Here is an 18,457-nt window from a genome sequence, read left to right as displayed (position 1 = left end):
TTTGGCCTGGGCTGTTAGCAAAGGAGGGAGAAAGATACAGACCTTCTGTCCTTACAAAATGGGAAGAAACTTACAGTGTAGCAATTTTTCGTGAGAGATACTCTTCTTGTATTTTACATTTCATTAAAAAATGATAGCAACAACAAAAAGCAAACATTAAGAAAAAAACAACTCAAGAAACAGCCTGAATCTAAGGCTGCATCTGTTGTTTGTTTGTTTGTAACTTTTAATTGCTGGACAGTTGTCTTGCTGCATCACTGTGAGGAAAAAATGCAGAATTTCTTTATTAAACAGACTATACAGAATTGAAGGTATTTCTATTTAAACTTATTTATGTCTTCTTTCTTTTTGAAAAACTTAAGAAAAACAAAAGCTCAATAGCTTTTTTTTCTTCCACAATTGAGAAGATGAAGTATTTCATCAGAAATTCAGTTCTTGAGTCAAGTCAGTTTTGCTCAAACTTCTAACTGTGTAATAGAGCAGGAGGAAAATACCTCAAATAATTCTTCTGTTGTGAATTACTTTCTTCAAAGTCTTTATACACCAGTGCCAGCAGCCGGCTTGTTTCCTGCTCCTTACAGGTGGAAGTGGCCAAATCTGACCTCTAACGCTGTCACTCTCTCCTGTGCTAGATGTTTGCTGGCGGTCAGTCATTGGTTTCCTGCCTGTGGCAGCAGCCTTTCTTGCTGACTGCAGTGATGGGTTTAGTTTTGTCGTGAGTGAGAGCGTAAATCAGGTTGACACACTGATGTTGAAATCAGATGTTCAGAATTCACTTCAGTTGGAACTGTTGAAATCAGATGTATGAGCTCTTTGCTGAGCAGAAGCTGGTCCAAAGAATGTTTGTGGTTTATTTGGTGTTTTCCCACTATGCTCAGAGCACAGGAAATGGGAGTAAGAGCTGCTTTAAGTGTGAGAACCTGATTCTGTTCATCATCTTATTTTAAGAGTCTTCGTTTTGCTTTGTTTTGTTTTGTTTTTCCCTGCCATCTTTCTCTCTTTCTGGGGAAGATGGCAGTGAATTTTTTTTAACTCATGGCAGAAGGACTGTACTGCGTATTATTTTTCCTGAGGTTCCTCCATCAGAAAATGATAGTCTATTTGAAGGAGAAAAAGGGATGAAAACACCAGATCCAACTGCTCAGTCTGGTAGGAAAGGACTTGAACCAAGTCATTCTCCATTTATAACATTCAGGAGAAAGCTGAAATAGGCATTTTGGGGTACAATGAAGAAAAGCTCATCTAGATTTAGTAAATGTAGATTATAGCCTGTCAAATAGCAACGTTGTAATTACCTTGTTTAGTTCTATTTTGAATTCCTTTTGTTAGAATTCAGACCGCAGTTAACATAGTAGAGCAACCATTGTTTCTTCTTGCATTCCTTTACTCTTTCAAGGTCTGAGTGAGGTGGGGAAGATTGGACCATATATTTGCATCTCTTTGAAAAGGAGTTATATGAGCTAGTTTAAGCCTTGGTTGATGTTTTTAATTTATCCAAATGGAATACTTCCCATATCTGTGTGCATGTTAGTAATGCCAAGAAAAATGTAAACAGACACTACTTAAGATCATGAGTGTGGTGAACGCAAAAACATGGATAAATTCAGCTTTTAAGGAGATGTGCACCAATTCATTGTAGCTAGATGATGACTCATGCAAATGTCACCCAGACAAGAGCTATAAATGAGTGTTTCAGCACTGCTTAATGGATTTACCGTGTCAGATTTCTAAAGACGCTTAGTTACCTGGCCAGACAGAGGGGGCCCAGGTCACATGCAGATCGGGGCTTGTGAAGTTCTGCAGGAGTCTTCTGCTGTATTTTAATAATGGCTGTCCCTTTAATTGTGACCCTTTGTTCCTGACCTTTTTGTTTTTCTACTCAGTAGCTGTGTTCATTATGCACTTATTAATCTACACAGAATAAGATGCACTATGCCATCCTAAAGCAAATAAAAATGCATTTATTCCTTTCTCATCATTTCCAATAAGATGCTGGGGGGATAGGAACAGTTTTGGAGAATACATTTGGTTGAGCAAGGCTGATGGCAGAACCGTGGCACAGTCCTCTGCAGCCGCTGCGTCCCATGCACATCCAGTGAACACTGAAGAGGTGTCACAATGTACTGAGCAGCTCTGGCATTTGGGAGCACCACTTTGCCCCAGTATGTTCATCAGATTCCATAGTTATTTGACAAATAGATCGCAGAGCTTCAACAGGAGCTGTACACGATCTTCTTTTTAAGTAGAATGACGCTTTGGATGAACGTTTCTGTTGATGTTTTAGGGATGGGATGTGTTGTTAGCTTTTAATAGAACATAGAAGATTAAATTGAACAGTCTTTTGCTTGAAGATGACTTGAGTTTTTACTTTTGTTGATATATTTGTTCTTTGGTTATCTTTTATCAAGAGTGGATTATAAGGAAGGAGTAAGAGGTTGCACTCAGACTGTTTTTCAACAATACATCTACTTTACGTATAAAAATTCAGTTAACTTCAGGAAAGACATATTGTTAAATTGTCTAGACATTCTGCTCATTGAGAGTTAGAACTTTAAATATGCCTTTCCTCCAGCTCCCCCATAATGGAAATAAAGTGTGCTATCAACTTATTTTTAGTTACTGGATTTAAGAATGGGACTTGAGCTGTAATAGGAACTCCAGTTGTTTGTGTTGTATCCAGCCTGGACTAATAGATTGGAGCTGAAAACGTTGCCAGCTGGAACGTGCATTTGTGTTATCTGCGTGTGTGTTGTAACAGATGTTGAGCAGAGGCTGCTTGTCAAAGGTACATTGTAGTAACTTTTAAAGATGCTTGTTTGTTTCAGTACGTTTTTCTTGCATCACTAATTTTTTCCATAAAGTCAACCATGAACTGCATTATTGGGAACTCCAGCTAAAGCTTGTGGTCAATAGGAAATAGATTAAACACAGGTTTTCCCTTTTCCATGCTTGCCAACAGTGATGTCAGTGGTTTTAATGATCCTTACCTCAGCTCACTGTAGTCCTAGTGCTCTCTATTAAAACACTTGCCTTCCACGCTGTTTTTATATGTTGTTAAGGAAATGCTTATGGTTGTTGATAAGAAACAATGAGGTATCCAGCTGATGACTTCAATACCTTATAAGGTGCTTCCGCTTTGAAACATATTGTAATAATTCCCTGAAGAGAGAGAAAATTGTTATGCCATAAAATTAAGAAGTATTCTTTTGAGTCTAACAAAGAACGTATGTATGCTAAAATTGAGGACGAGGCTTTTTGCTAGAAGTTATGCACAATCAAGAATTCCCTGGATCAAAGCCTTCCGGGTTGACTGTTGGCAGTGACCCTGGAGCAGCAGCTTACTCTCAGAAGGACTGCTTTCTGGGCACTGTTGTGCATAAAGGCAGGACAGGCACCTCTGTCATGTAATAGCAGCGGGGGTGGTTGTTCTCCGTTACCCAGTTCTTGTTTTGCAGAAAGAGATTTCTAGGAGGAATTAGGGAGATGAAAACAATCATTGCCATCAGTAATCTCACAGGGTGCATAGCACAGTCTAATTTTTTCTGCTCGTGAAATTAGAAGAAAACTTCTCTTTTCCTGTGTTGTTCTTTTTTAAATTGTAGAAAATATATAGCAGGTTTTTTGCATGTGCATTACTGCCCCGGTAACTTGAGTTAGGGGTTGTTGTATTAAACTGAAGTGCTAAAGTTGGTGGTGTTTTCTTTTGTTAGGCCAAAATAATAAATAGTTTCTAAGGAACTTCTGTATCTTGGTGAGCAGTAGAGATGCTTAAAAACAACTTCTAAAAAGTACTTCTTAATGATGATGGTTACAAGGTCACTAAGGTTTGTGAACTGCAATATTGTTAGTCTCTAAAATGACTGATGAGGGCTGAGTTGTGCTCTGGTAATACTTTCCCTGCTTGACAAGCAGTTTTCCATATTAACTTCTGGACATACTGGAGGTGCAATAACAAGCTTGAAGATGGGGCCCATGCCCTGCCTCCTCTCGTACCTGCAGCTGTAGTTTATACGAAGCACAGCCCAGTCCTGTTCACACCCTGCACGACTCTGTCTTCATCCAGAGTCTCAAGCTCTCAGATATTTGAGCCTGCTGTGGTTTTTGTTGTTGTTGGTTTTTTTTTTTTTTTACTCATTTACACACACTCAGGACTTTAAGATTCAAGTGTCTGGGTTGCTGTAACTGTAATTTTCTTCAGTACTATTTGCTTAGTGAATTCCTCTGGGAAGTGTTTTCTTTTTCAGAGAGACTTGTTACTCTTTCTTCCTCTACTCTTCTGACTTCTAAATCAGCAACGAGTGTCGCAAATAGCAGTTGCAATGTATCCTTACTGTGTTGGTTGAATGGGTGTTGAATTGCATTAGGCAAACCATTTTGTTTTCCATATTACATATTTCAGTTGAGATTACCTGAATACTAGTGTAGAGGTGTCACTTTGTGTCCTGACATAGCAAATTATGGTTTACATGTTTTGAATCTCTTAACACAATAAGTTCCAGTGATGTAGGACACATGTCTCCTTCATCTTGTCTTGACCATGCAGAGAAGCTGAGACTGGTGGCCCTGCCAGTGGTCACTAAACTCTTCCTGCAGCCCTGCTGCACCCGGGCTGTGTGGGAAATGTGCACTTCCATGCACCCATTACACTTTGATTTAATTTAAGCCATTTATTCTTTGTCATTAGTCTTTATTAATACGGTATGGCATTACTGGCTAATTTTAGGTAAAGCATATTTGAAAGCTGCAAAGTTCTGCAAAGCTGTATATAGATATTCTGCTCGGAACATTCCAGGAGGTTGCAATACAAGTGCAGAAGAAAGTTGAAAGTAAATAAGAGATCTGTGAGATAATTCTCTGGGGAGTTTTCCCAGCATACCACACATCACTTGCAAGGATAGGCTTTCCTTTCACTTGAAGGACCACAGAAAATAAATTCTGATTCTTGGGCAATTAAAGAATATAGGACAGGAGGTCTTTTCAGTTTTATACTTCAATATGTGTATGGGAAGTCTTTATTTGTACTGAGGAAAATACACTATTTACCTATATTTTCAGGAGCTTAGTTAATATTTAATATAGAAATAGACACACATTTATGTAAAATATAAGTCTTGCTTCATCAGTTTTTGTGTGAAACTACCAAAATGTAAATGATGGTAGTCCTCTAACCCCAGTGAAAACAAAACCGGTATTCATTTCATGGATGTGTTGTTCAGGCTCCAGTGGGTATGGCTACAGCCCGCTGTAGTGTGAAGAGAGAAGCTCTGGGGTTGTGTGTGGTATTGCCTGGAGGCTAGGATGTGGCTGCCTGCTGGTGGGCTCTGTGTGGGCCTGCAACTGGCCAGGCCTAGGGGCAGCTGGAGCTCTTGCTGGTACCCTGATGCATGACTCTGACCCTGGTTCTTCCAGCAAGGAGATCATGTCCTGCCAAGGGTGCAGAGTCTGCCATGGGATTCTCAGCAGGACACAAGGCAGATCAGTACGGAGTCTCACTCCCTCCTCTGTTGTTCATGTAGATTTACCTCATAAGAGCACTTTGACTGATGACCTACCTGAGTAAAGTCAACTGAAATGCAGAGCTGGGGGAGGACTTAAGGCATCTGCATTGTATGCTAGATTAGGAAGGCTAGAGCTGAGATGATGAGAATCACAGAATGACAGAATCATAGAATACCCCAAGTTGAAAGAGACCCACAATGATCCTCAATTCCAGCCCCTGGCTCCACGCAGGACCACTCAAACCCTATCTCTGAGAGCACTGTCCAAAAGCTTCTTGAATTCTGGCAGCTCAGGGCTGTGTCCACCACCCTGTGGTGCAGAACCTGACCCCCAGCTGCCCCTCCCCTGACAAAGCTCCATGCCGTTCCCTCGGGCCCTGTCCCTCTGCTCCCTGTGAGGAGCTGCAGCCACCATGAGGCTTCCCCTCAGCTCCTCTGCTCTGGGCTGAACAAACCCAGGGCCCTCAGCAGCTCCTCATGCACCTTGCCCTCCAGACCCTTCTCCATCTTTGTAGTCCTCCTTTGAATGCTCTCTGATAGTTCTATGTCCTCTTATGGTGTCCAGAACTGCACACAGTTCTTAAGATGTGGATTAAAAGCAACATCTGGCATTTGCTCCTTAGTAAACCTGTGCTATGCAACATAGTAAGTAATCCTTGTTAGGGTTGCAGTACTTTGTTACTCACATAGTACTCTGTCAGAGATAGAAAAGAAGTGTAAATACATTTATGGACTTTAATAGGATTTCCTGGGTACAATTTTTTTGTAATTTGTGTGTCAGTGGTGAATGGTGGTGCTGCACTCCTGATGCTCTGTACTTCAGTCATCCTTCTCAAGCAAAACATGGCACTTGCAGATGGCTAGGAAGCCCTACAAGGAGACCTGAGTCTTCTACATTTTGGGTAAAAATGCCAGCAGCAGGGTAGTTGTTTGAGCTTGTTTTGTTTCGTCACAGCAACTTTTCTGGGGTAATTGGCATAGACAATCAAATTGTTTCTGCTTAGGTGAATCTCTTGCAAGTCTAAATGTATTTCTGACTCCTTGTAATTTCATTGCCAACATCTGTTTTAAATGCTCTTGGGATTCAGATGCTTGAGTACAGTTCAAATGTGTATGCCATAATTTTTCAAGGTGCTAACATTTTCAGTTTGAATGATAGCATTTCAAAAGAAAAAAAAGGTGAAGGATGTTCGGGGGGGATGTGATAATTACAGGAAAACTTTACAGTGCCCATGATGCTAATTTTCTTTCTCTTTCCTTTTCAGAATGATGACCTATACAACCTCAGCAAATCCTTCTTTTAACTCATGGGTATCAAGACTCTTACATGTTTCATGTTACCACAACTAGGACCTCACCTCCTCCTCCTCCTCTTCCTCTGTAAATGGGTACGATGCATCCAGTTCAGTTTGTTTACTTTACACAAACCTCAGGAGTTAGTTGACTGAGCTGCACATCCTGTGTTGTGCCAAGCAGAAGCACTGTGACACCTGGACAATGAGTCTCTTTTACTTAATCCTCTACCGTAAGGACTTAGCTGGCCACAGTGAACTGATGTGCCCACCACTATGTCATGGTGAGAATGGGTATTTTACTAGCACATTTACACAACTTCATTTGCTGCTGAAAACCTGTATGACAAATCATCCTTGTAAATTATTACATACAAAACTTAATGTTGGTTGAAGAGTATTAAATATTTAACATAGGTTTTGATTTATACATGTACTTTTTTAATTAAAATGTAACTTTTCCTACAGCACATCTTTTTTGATGTGGAACTGAGGTATACTATATTCTGTTGTAAACAGAGTGGGAAACCTGCTTAAAACAAGGCTTCTAAGAATAGAGTAGGGTACTATTCTTGTTTTAAGATTGTAATTCAGAAAATAATATAATACAAGTCATTGGTCCCTGGGCCTTGATTGTACAGTCATATTTACTGATACTATCAGTTGTAAAATAACCCTGGTGTTGAGCTGATTTCTTTCCAGAAGAAAAGTAATTTTGTACTCCTTGTAAAATAATAATCTGTATTAACTACAATGAAGACAAATTTTACTGTACATGATATTTACAAGTGTCAACTTGAATTCATCAATTGCACAGAAACTGACAAAAAATCAGAGAAAAAGAAATCAAAGTCTTCCATTGTATATATTGTAAAGAATAGGAAAAAAAAAACATCCAACAGAAAACCACAAAAGAAAATGAAAACAAAAAAGGGTGAACTTTTCAAATTAACTCTTTCCCTGGAATGAAAATGTGGGTGTTTGTAAATTCTGGAAATCTCTTTCTATATGTAATAAACTAGATACTGTTTTATCTGCTGTAGTTTGTTTGTTTGTTTTTTCTTTGTAAGCTGTCTCAAATGTCCCGCTGCAGCTTTCTTTGAAGTTGCCACTGTGCCATTAAGAATGGCTGTGGATCACCACAGTTTAAGAATAAAAGTGTCAAGTGTAATTAGGTGTAGGAGGGAGTATGCTTTGTAAAGGACCTATGAAAAACATTCTGCCTTTTTGTGGTATGCTTGGATATTTCACTGAAGCTCTTGTTTCATTTTTCTGGTGAATCTTCAGGATACAGTCCTCCTTCCTCTTAAGTCAGTGGGAGAGTTCTCAGCAAATTAAATCACTGGAAGCAAGACAGCAGCATAAAATTTAAAAACAACCACCAAGATGAGTGCCTGGAAGTTGGTGCAAGAGGAAGAATGAGGAATAATTCTTCTGTGACTCTCTTCTGTGCTTTACTCTGGCTCTATGTGTATAATATTATTTTGTATGTAGTATTTGCAAAGCCTTAGTTCTTTTTGGGTCTGGAGAAGAAATGAAATTGTGGATCTCAAAGCAAATTGTTGTTGATACGATAATAGAACGTGAGGCCATTTCACATCTCTGTTGGCCATCCCTCTTGCTTCTGCAAAACAACTTCATGGACCAGGGCACATTCAGCAGAATTCTTGTTATCAAGAAAAGGCAGGCACTCAGTGCACCAGCCCTCCATGGAGGATGGCTATCAAACCCTCAAAGAAAGGATTTCTTTCCCCTGAGATGTTTACAGTGTGTGGGGCTAGGCTGAAGTTAATGCATTGTCCTTTTCTGACCGCAGTATAGATGAAGGGAACTTTACTCAAATGCTTTTTACCTGGCCTTTTGCTTGGAGGCTTATCATTTCCCTAAATCTTCTGGTATTGTTGCACTTACATAACCACTTTTTGAACCTACCAGGTCAAAATACTCTGCTAAGAAAGTTTTTACACCTTAAAATATTTCAGTTATTACAGATCGCTGGCAACAATTATGCGTGTACTGATGCTGGCAGACTTGGGGATGTTGGTACATGGTGAGGCTGCAGCCTAAGATGGACCTGTGGCTGCCAAGGGTGCTGCCTTTGGAAATCTCATCCTTTGCTGACAGAACAGTCTTCACCAAAAGAGGCTGATGCTGATCAGTAGAAGAAATGAAGCATCACTTCTTTATGTAAGAAGGGGCAAATTAACCCATAAGAGCTTGCCATTGCTCTCGAAGAGCTTTAGTATGTTTTTTCAGATAATTCTCATGCTCTAGCAATAACTAAAACATATTTGTGGGTTCTGGAAGCTACTATTAAATGTTAAGAGACATTAGTTAGCACCTGTAGTCCAGGTAGAACTATTTTGAATTGATACATCTATGAGCACATCTTGTTTATAACGTTTGAATTTTTTAAGAATTACAGAAATTAGCAAAGGTGATTATGTTGGTTGGAAAGACTGTAATGGGGGGCGGAGGGGATGCTGCTGCTCTGGTGGGCTGATCTGTCCATTCATGTCATTAGCACATACAGTCAAAAATGAGCCTATTAATGATGTTAACATTCTCTGCATTTATGTTAGTAGTTGTTATTTTCCTTAGTAAAATGAAACCTGTTTAGCAAATATGTTTTGAGAATATTTTTAAAGCAAAATTAATCTGTAACCAAACAATCCTCTTGATGGTTTTTTTTGCAAAAATATTCTTACAAATTCCAGACTTTATTAAATAGACTGTTATGAAGCTACCCCTTATAAATTAATGTATAATTTCCTCAACAAATGTTACTATCCTGTCTTATCCTTCTATGTATTCTGTTGTTGTGTCTGCAACAAAAAATATTGTAATTTCTTTAAGTTTGAAAATGAACAATGATACCAATCCCGCATCAGATAGTAAGGCTGAGATGCTCAGGGGTTTATTTTGCTTCAACTTTTTTTGAAGTGGAAGTTGCTGGTTATTCTTTGAGTTTCTTTTTGCCTCCATTACTGTGACAGCTTTGATTTTCAAAAAGGGCTATACTGAATGCATTTGTTAGTGCTATTGGTTGAAAATGAATGAGGTCGTAAAAACAGTTTGAAGCAGTTTCCAGAAATACTAGCAATGCTTATACACTTTTTTTCTCCCATGGATTGCTGTGTTAAACCCAATTTGTTGTTGAGTTGATACATGTTGCAGAGCTCTAAAGAAATGTTCATCTTTTTTAGTCTTTGATATTAACCTACTTAATTAGCATTTTAACTGTCATATCTCTTCTGTAATGTTTATTAATTTTTTCCTGCAGAAGTACAAATTCAGAAAAGAAAAAGGAAACAGACCACATTTATAGGCATGCTATAGTGCTGTAGACTTACTTTCTGCATATTTAAGAACTAAGCATCCGTGTCCATCTTGCTACCAGGTGACTTTTAGCTGAAGCTATTATTCATGCCCTCTGTTACATTCAAGGGCTGTGTAATGAGTAGTATGTATTTAAATGGCTCCTATCAACTCAGTGTGTGCTGTATTTTAGTTACGTAACTCTACTGTGCAATAACAGAGATTAATGCTGCAATATGCACAGCTTTCACATTTGCTTTTGAAATGATTAGCTGAAGCTGGTGCTTCGTAGGAACTTGAGTACAGCATGTCAGCTAATGATTAAATCAGTCTGGATAGATGTTTGAATGCTTTGTTCTGCAATTTAGTTCACCTAAGCTAGCTTACTTAAAGAAGTGAAAATGAGCAATAATGGACCCTCGCTCTTGAAGTCATTTGTCCATCTCTTGTGTGACCTCCCACTCCTCTTTGGGTGCACTATATGTTTTTGGTCTGCAAGTCTTGAGACTGGTTCACTGGTGTAAAGTGACAGTATTCTCACTTGTTCAGTTCACCTTGTGTGTATCTGTTTACTAGTAATTTAATTTGGGTGTGACTTTGAATATACCATAAATGAACTCTTTTTGAACTTACTGGGTGCCCATATGAAACTCTCCAGGCTATAGGATGGAGAATGGAAAAAAGAAAAAAAAAAAAAAAGGAAATGGAAAAAAAAAATGTAGGACTTTCAGTTTGTAGAATAGCACTTTCTTCTTTTGTCCTCTAAGATGCTACTATTCACATAAAGGATGAAATGAGGAATCTGGCTGAGATGAGGAGGACCATGATCTGCCCTGTTCACTTCTTTCCAAATATATGTTCTGAAAGAACATTTCTATATGAGAAGGAAAGGTGGAGGCTAATAAAAAAGCAAGCATTGTTAGAACTTCTGTGTTTAAATGTTTTCAGATTGCAAGTTTTGTATTCTACATTTGGGCTAGTAGCAGTGGGATAATCAAATGTTTGTGTATGCCTGCAATGGGTGGTCACTGTGTCATGGCTGAAAAAAGTTACTGTGCTTTTTCAGCTGCTCTCAGGCCCTGTGTTTATCTAATGAAAATGGAGCACGTAAATGAGTATTGAGAGGAAAAAGACCTGACTGGAGAACTTGCCTCCTGTTTCCTGCAGGGAAAACAGTTACAACAGCACTGATGCCACAGAATTGATAAAAATACAGGATAACATCTGTGGCATTTTTGGAGAAGAAAGGTTCCTCCTTCAAGGTCTGTTCCTGTTTGACAATTCAAATTTTCTGGCATTATAAGTAAATTGTATGTGGGAGTCACACACTCAGCCATTCTTGTATAGTTTATTTTTTTAATTTTAGAAGAAATCTAATGCTGACTGCTTGCTTTCATGATTGAACCATCCTGATGTGGCAGTGGGCTTTAAGGCCGGGCCGCTGCTCCTGCCTGGGTGGTGCAGGGGTGCTGGCGGGAAAGGCCTCAGCGCCAGCCCCGCTTAACCAGGAAGCCATGGCTCCTGTCTCTCTTGCTGATTCTCCATTTGTGGTGGTGTTTGTTGTTTTTTTTTTTTAAAATACTCAATTATCAGTTAGACTAAGTAAAATGTCAGTTATTCTATGGATTGTTTATTGCCAACAAAATATTGAAATGTCCGAGTATTGTCCTCCTTGGTTTTACTTGGACAGTGGGAGGTTGCCCCTTTAAATTTCCTCAGAGCAGGTTAGTGTTTTTTTTCCCCTTTTCTGAGCACTAACCAAAAGAAGTTTTAGTATTTATAACCATTTATCAGTTTATTGTTTTACCTTCAGCTGGTGAATTAAGAATAGTGTTTCAGTTCTTCTAAACTAGCATTTGGTTATCTTTCCCTCAGCACAGCCCAGAGCCGCTGTGTGCTGTAGCTGAGTGCACTCACCTCCTCAGAGAAGGCGGCCGCTTTTCCACATCGTCTGGCTTTCCTCAGCTACATGGCAGAGTAATCTCACTCACATGTCGGTTTGTCTTTATCAGCAGCATGCTTTGCATTAATTTCAGCTTCTCAGTGTGCCCATGAGGACCATAGTGCAGCCTATGCTCCCTGGCTTCCCTCAGTAACGCAGTCCCACCTCACCCCTCTAAGACCTCAGTGCCACCTCAGTGTCCCACAGGGGAAGGTAAGCTGAAATTCTGCTCTTTCTGCCAGAAAGCAATTTGCCCGGGCTTCCTCCTCGCCTGCCTCTCTCAATGTGAAGTGACCTGGTAATCTGTTGGCTCCTTGCCAGTCCCTCAGTCATGTGGGTAATCCTGAGGGTTGTCATCTGAGGTGAGAGATCAGAAGAAGGACCCAGACATGACACATGTGTGTGAAAGATCAAGGCACTTCTGCCTGCTGCGTTATTTTTAAAACGAGAGCTAACAAAGACACAAGCGAGCCGTTTGTTCTTACATCCTCCTGAATACTGTCAGATAAGCCCGTTAATATTATTGACTTAGTTTTCTGTGTGCAAAATGAGTGTGATTTTTACTTTTCTCATAGAGATGTTGGAGTAAGTAAAGAATAAACTCACTCAACTCCTGCAGTGTTGGGCTGCACAGAAATACTTGTAGAGAGAGATTCATTGCTGTAGAGCAGTAACTCTACTCAGCCCTTCATCTCTCTCCAGGTTTTAGTTTCCACTTTAATGCTTCCTCTGTTCTCTTTAATGTTATCTCTCTCGCTCAGATCACTTGGCTGCTGGAAGGTCCCATTCTCTGTCCCACGATTAGCCCAGAAGTCCCCTTGCTCTTGTGTTTCTTTTTAGCTGTTGCACAGTCAAGGAATTCTCTCTGGAATGTGAGCATTTGGGCCAGGTTTGCAGTTCTCAAAAACCTTCTTTGTAATCTGTTAATGGAAGTCACACTTGACCCTGACTGAGGAGAACATGCCAGCAGAACTTTCTGGAGACATACTGTGAGTAATATCACTGCATTAACTTGGGCATAAATGACCCAAGAACTGGGAAAAGTGCAAAACTCTTGACTTGGAATTGCCCTTGGTGTCAGTGGATCGTGCAACTACAGCCTCCCCAGTTTTAATGAGAGCAGGTGGGCTCACAGCATTATTTTCTTTTTTGGAAATAAAACAATTTCTCCACAGTCTAGAATTACTTTAATTTAAAAGGCTCTGTCCTCTCTGGTGCCTTTGATTAGAAATGATGGCCTGGTGGAATATTGGGTGGCTTTGTCTGGTTGGGTAATTTTGGTACTGATTAGACATATGCCCTGATTTCACTGGGTTGTAAGAACTCTGAAATAAAAAGTGAGCTCACTTTTTTTTTTTTTTAACATATTTTCACAAGTACAATCTGGAACATGATGACATAGGTCACAATATTACTCAAAAGGTGGCGACTTCCAGTGTGGGTCATAGCAACCTGTTAAGCTTATTTGGGCTCTATTAGAGAAGTAGCAAGAAATTAGCAGGCTAATTGCAAAGTGAATTTCTACTTTTTTGGGGGAGCAGTCTCTTTAGCCCAGTGTGTTCGTTAAACACTTTACTAGCTGGCACTGCAGTGAAATTGTTTGCTAATGAAACTTCCATCGCTGTAAAATAATCACATATCCTCACTAAGCAAATACCACTCTGATAACAGTGAAGTGGGTGTACCAGTCCATTTTCTTAGCAGTGTTGTTATTTAAGTATTTGTCATATATAATAGTAATATAAACTGATGTCATATGGGTTAGTTCTTTTAAGGAGAGCTTTTATGAACACTTCTAAGCATTTGCTTGATATTTTTTGCTACTTATTACTTTTGTATGTATGCAGGGTTGAAACCACTTTCAGAAACTTGTCAGTGATTGATCACTTCACAGTAGACATTCAGATAGGTGCTCTTTAATCAATTCATACTTGATCTTTCTGTAGACACTTAATGTGTCACTTTCTAGAAATCAACAGCTCTTTTAGCTGCAGGGATTGCCGGAAGTTATTTTGGGAAGCCGCACAAAGTACATACTCAGTCTGAAAGTAGACAAGGCTATTGCTGAAGAAGAATCATTGAGCCATGAATGGCATTCAATTCACATAGATTACTGCCATTACTTATAATACTTCCCTAAAAGTACTTAGACAGCAATAATGAGAAGGAAACAAGAAAGAAAACTCAATAAAGGAAATAAATGGTGAGTCTGGTATTTCTGCATATTCTTGTTTTACCCAGCAAACATGTTGGATTTGTCATGTCTGTCGCTTCCATTCGTAATCTGTAAGACTGACAAAGCGAACTTAGATTGATTGTCTTTAATTTAGCAGCGTTATTGTTCTTGTGTGATTCCACCTTTAGTATACTTATTTGATGCTATACTGCAACACTTTTAGTAAAGTTGTTGCCTCTCTTAAATAAGTTGTCTCTTTGAGAGTAAGGCCCTGTGTATTTTCATTAATGATGAAGGAAAATACTCCAAAAAAACCCTCCAGGAGTAGGCTTTGCCTCCCATGCTTCTGCAGAGGAGAAGGGGCACAAGGGCTAAAACAGGAACACTGATTTTGCAGCGATGAATACAATGGTTCCATGTGATCATAACTTGAAATTACTTCTACAACTTAATCACTGCCAAAATTAATCAGGGTAATGTATGGCAGAGAGAACTGAAGTATTCAGACACGATAAGGTATCCTGACTTCCTAAGGCAGGAAAACAGCATTCATTTCTAAGAGTAAGATAATTCCCTAGGTCAGTAATTTCTTTTGAAAATAATTATACCATACAAAGTAATCTATAAGACATTCATGTTTGTCTGCTTAAATACTGAGATTTGCACTGAGACTGAATAAAGGAGAAGGGAGTCATGAGGATTCTTTGCTTGGAGGCAAGGGGAGAAGTGTGTTTTCTTGACAGTGTTTGAGACAATAATGGGAACTGTACCTGGGTTCTTGTGGTAGGACATCATGCACACAGCTCCCATAAGCCAGTGCCATGAGGCACAAAGCAAATAAAGACTTCTCCAGTTGCAAATATTGATCAGCCTATCCCTTGGTTTAGAGTCACTTCAGGAATAAGAGTATTGAGGCAATGGTTCCTCAAACTAGCAAAATTTGGCTGAGCTGAAAGTTGGACTCTAGGTCTCAAGCTTGGACATGTGTTTATGCCAAGGAAGTAAGAGTTTAAAAACTGTAGCCAACAAAGATTGGGAAAAGTCCAACCAAAGCCACGGCCGTCATCTTTGCCCACAGAAACTGCACGATCAGAGTGAAGCTTGACTGCTGAGGTCATTGGTGCCTGTGAAGGTGCTGTGAGTGACTGACCACTCTGCCACCTGGCCCTGCTCCAGCAGTGACAAGCCACATGAGTGCCATCAACTTGGGGTGGGAAGTTAGGGGCACCATTCAGGTATACAAGGTGAACATACCTGACTCAAACAAATGTGCATTTGGCTGCAAGAATGCCTGCCTTGGCCACAGCAGCAGACAGAACATGTCATGACTAAGTGAATTCCTGCAGCCTACGCAAAGTGGTCCCCGTTTGGTTTTATAATTTATGAATGTGTCACTGGGAATAAACATAGGGTTTGTGTGCTCCAGGCAGTGTTTAAGGCTGTATGTTGGTCGTTTTTGCTGCAGAACAAAATCCCCACCACAGATGGTAGCAAGGCCAGAGACAAGGCTTATAATGAATTGGTGTTAATATTTTTTCCCCTATACACAGTTAGATTTTTGTAAACATTTCTTTGTTTGTATTTTCTCTTCTATACAGAATTCCTGCATCCTCTACACCTGTGTGGAAAATCTACCACTGCTCTTCGAGTGACATGACCTAGATTTTAAAACAAAAACTAAGCCCAGGAGGTTTTCAGCTGTAGGCTTACATTTTCACTGGAACTGAACTTTCCCAACAGTATGTTGGCCTTGATAAAGTTCTGGAACGGGTGAGCTGAGGAGGGAATTCTCGCAACTCAACCCTGGTTCCAAATCCAGCTAGCATAATTACAGTCTTGCTACTGGCCAGTAGTGCTGCTCTGGATAGCATCAAAGCATTCCTGTAAAATGTTTTGAACTGCTCCCAGTGAACACTCCTGTGGTCGGTATATAGTGACTTCTGAGCACATATTAAACTGTGCCTTGTCCAAAGAGTTACGCAGTTTCTGTATGCAGACACCAGCACAGATGCGTGTGAGTTAGCCATGTACCAAAAAGACCAGGTAATTGTGAAAACTGAGTAATTTGAGTGACTGGGCATCATGGCACCCACTGCATAACTGTACTTCCAACACTGTTTGGAGTCAGTGGCAGCTTCCCGGGCAGGATATGTCATATCAGCTCATGCATCTAGAATGGGCTGTATCAAAAGGTTTATGAAATAGATGCCTACAGAAATGTAATTTGACTTTAATCAATTTTATTGTTAGAGTGAAAAACAAAAATGTAGATAAAAGCCTTAAGAGTGCAGAAAGGAAAAAAAAATGATTTGTAGGAAGCTAATTAATTTGTTTTCAGAATGCTTTTTTTCAGTCCTTTTGTGGAATGAAGATTCCTTAAAGAAACCAACCGGCTGGAAGCAGAAGATGATATCCATTGCAGCATTGCTTCTCTGTATGAAGGTTAGTACAAATTATTTGTATTTAATTTCTCTCTAAGGCCATCCAAAAGAAAATAAAAAGAATGGAAAAGTGAAAAAGATATATGTGTAGTAGATAGGGAAAGACAAAACAGCAGAAGTATCAGAAGGGGACTAACAAAGACCATGTATGGGAATCTGTGTGTGTAAAACCAACAAATACACAAACAACACCTACTGCAAGCTAACCAAAAGTCACAAATCATTCTTGAAAACTGTTTTCATGCCATCACAGCCTTGACATCTGTATCTAGTAGGCATTTATTCATTAGTGAATTACAGAGTGAATTACAAGTTATGTTTTTTGTATAGGATTCCAGTTATGATTTGCTTTGTATTGCAGTTGCAATGTTCATTTAGTAGAGGACATTTTAAAAGAGGAATATCTGTTGGAGGAAATGTTGAATTGTTTGTGCTTTGAAGTATGTAAAATATTCACCTAAGCCTCAATGTCAGTAACAGACCCATCTCTGCAATGTCTGAGATGTTTGTTGGTGCAATATTTCAGATATATATGCAATACAAAAGACTGACACAGACTAGAAAATAAATTGAGACCAAATAATTATTGCCATTAGATATTAATTCCTGTTCATATTTATAGTACTATTGGTAATGAAAGAAACAAAATAATGAAATTTCCTATAAATGTATGTGAAATTATCATAGTTGTCCATTAGCCTATTCTGATAATGCTGTAGAGCTAAGCTTGAATTTTCAAATGCTCTCCTTCTCCTATCTCCTTCTCCTGCTGCTCTTCTTAACTCCCAAGCAGTCAGCATTTGGGTTGCAGGAAGATGAAAAGGAGATATTTCATTTATGCGTTTCTTGTTGAGGACAGTTTAAAAGATGGAGAGGTGTATGTGAACATTTGTGAGAAAAACAATGTGAATAATACAAATGTATTAATTTTCAAGTTAAGTATTGATTAATTTTTAAAAAATTCAATAGAAATTACCTTAATACTATAACATTAAAAGTATTTGTATTATTTATTTCCAGACATTAGAATTGGCCTGATTTCCACAAGTGCGAGGCAAGGACAGGTAGTGTCTTTTCCATTGGGACCTGAGGTTATAGAGCATTTCTGAGAATCAAGTCATTTGCTGCTACTTCTGAAACTAAATTCTTAAGGTATTCAGGACTATAAAAAGTGATTTATATCATCCTTTGATATTGTAAATTATTTGCAAAAGCCTTGCATTTTCAGGAAAAATATAGCAATTCTTATGACACCATTAAAGAGCAACAGACCCAAAAGAAAACCAAATCACGTTTGAGTGAGCTATCATGCATCATTTTGGGATTTAAATCCTTCTTCTTTGCATTTTATTACAATTTGCAGTGCTTTTTTGTTTTTTTTTTTTTGTGGTTGAAGAAGATGGTGCTGATAAAGAAATAGTTCTACCCTCCCACTGCTTGGTGTGGACTCTCGCCTTAAGTCAATAAACTGCATAACCTATATGTGCATGCACATAAATAACAGTTTTTGGAAAGAGAGAGAGGTGAATGCTGTGAGAACCGCCTCAATAACTTTATGAACTTAAGTGCTAACTGCTCAGAAGAGTTACGATCCTTCTGTTCGATGGTGAGTATTGCTGTAGGGTCATATTACTATTCTTTGTGCTGTATATATTTGCTTGCCTTCTTGCAATAAAAAGAACCCTTCCTTTTATTGTAGGTATTTCCAGTTTGTAACAGATCAGCAACTTGGTGTTGTTTCTTGGGCAGGGCAAGGTACTCAGTACCTCTCCTTTATGGGATTTTCCAGG

At 39.1% G+C, this 18,457-nt stretch overlaps 1 protein-coding gene and 1 long non-coding RNA gene across 2 annotated transcripts in view; both read left to right on the top strand.

The window, feature by feature from the left end:
- Nucleotides 1-7,828, top strand: part of IRS1 (insulin receptor substrate 1) — a 49,251-nt gene extending 41,423 nt beyond the window's left edge. The window contains exon 3 of the mRNA XM_021393671.1: nt 6,764-7,828. The gene's annotated coding sequence lies outside the window, so the exon portion shown is untranslated. The remainder of the gene's footprint in view (nt 1-6,763) is intronic.
- On the top strand, nt 7,927-18,457 carry LOC110397519. Its single transcript, XR_002437824.1, has 4 exons — nt 7,927-16,668; nt 17,688-17,819; nt 18,064-18,273; nt 18,367-18,457. It is a non-coding gene; the product is annotated as an uncharacterized LOC110397519 (long non-coding RNA).

Source organism: Numida meleagris, chromosome 4 (assembly GCF_002078875.1).
Source record: "Numida meleagris isolate 19003 breed g44 Domestic line chromosome 4, NumMel1.0, whole genome shotgun sequence".
In the NCBI taxonomy this organism is placed as follows: domain Eukaryota; kingdom Metazoa; phylum Chordata; class Aves; order Galliformes; family Numididae; genus Numida; species Numida meleagris.
This window is presented reverse-complemented; position numbering and strand designations above follow the sequence as displayed.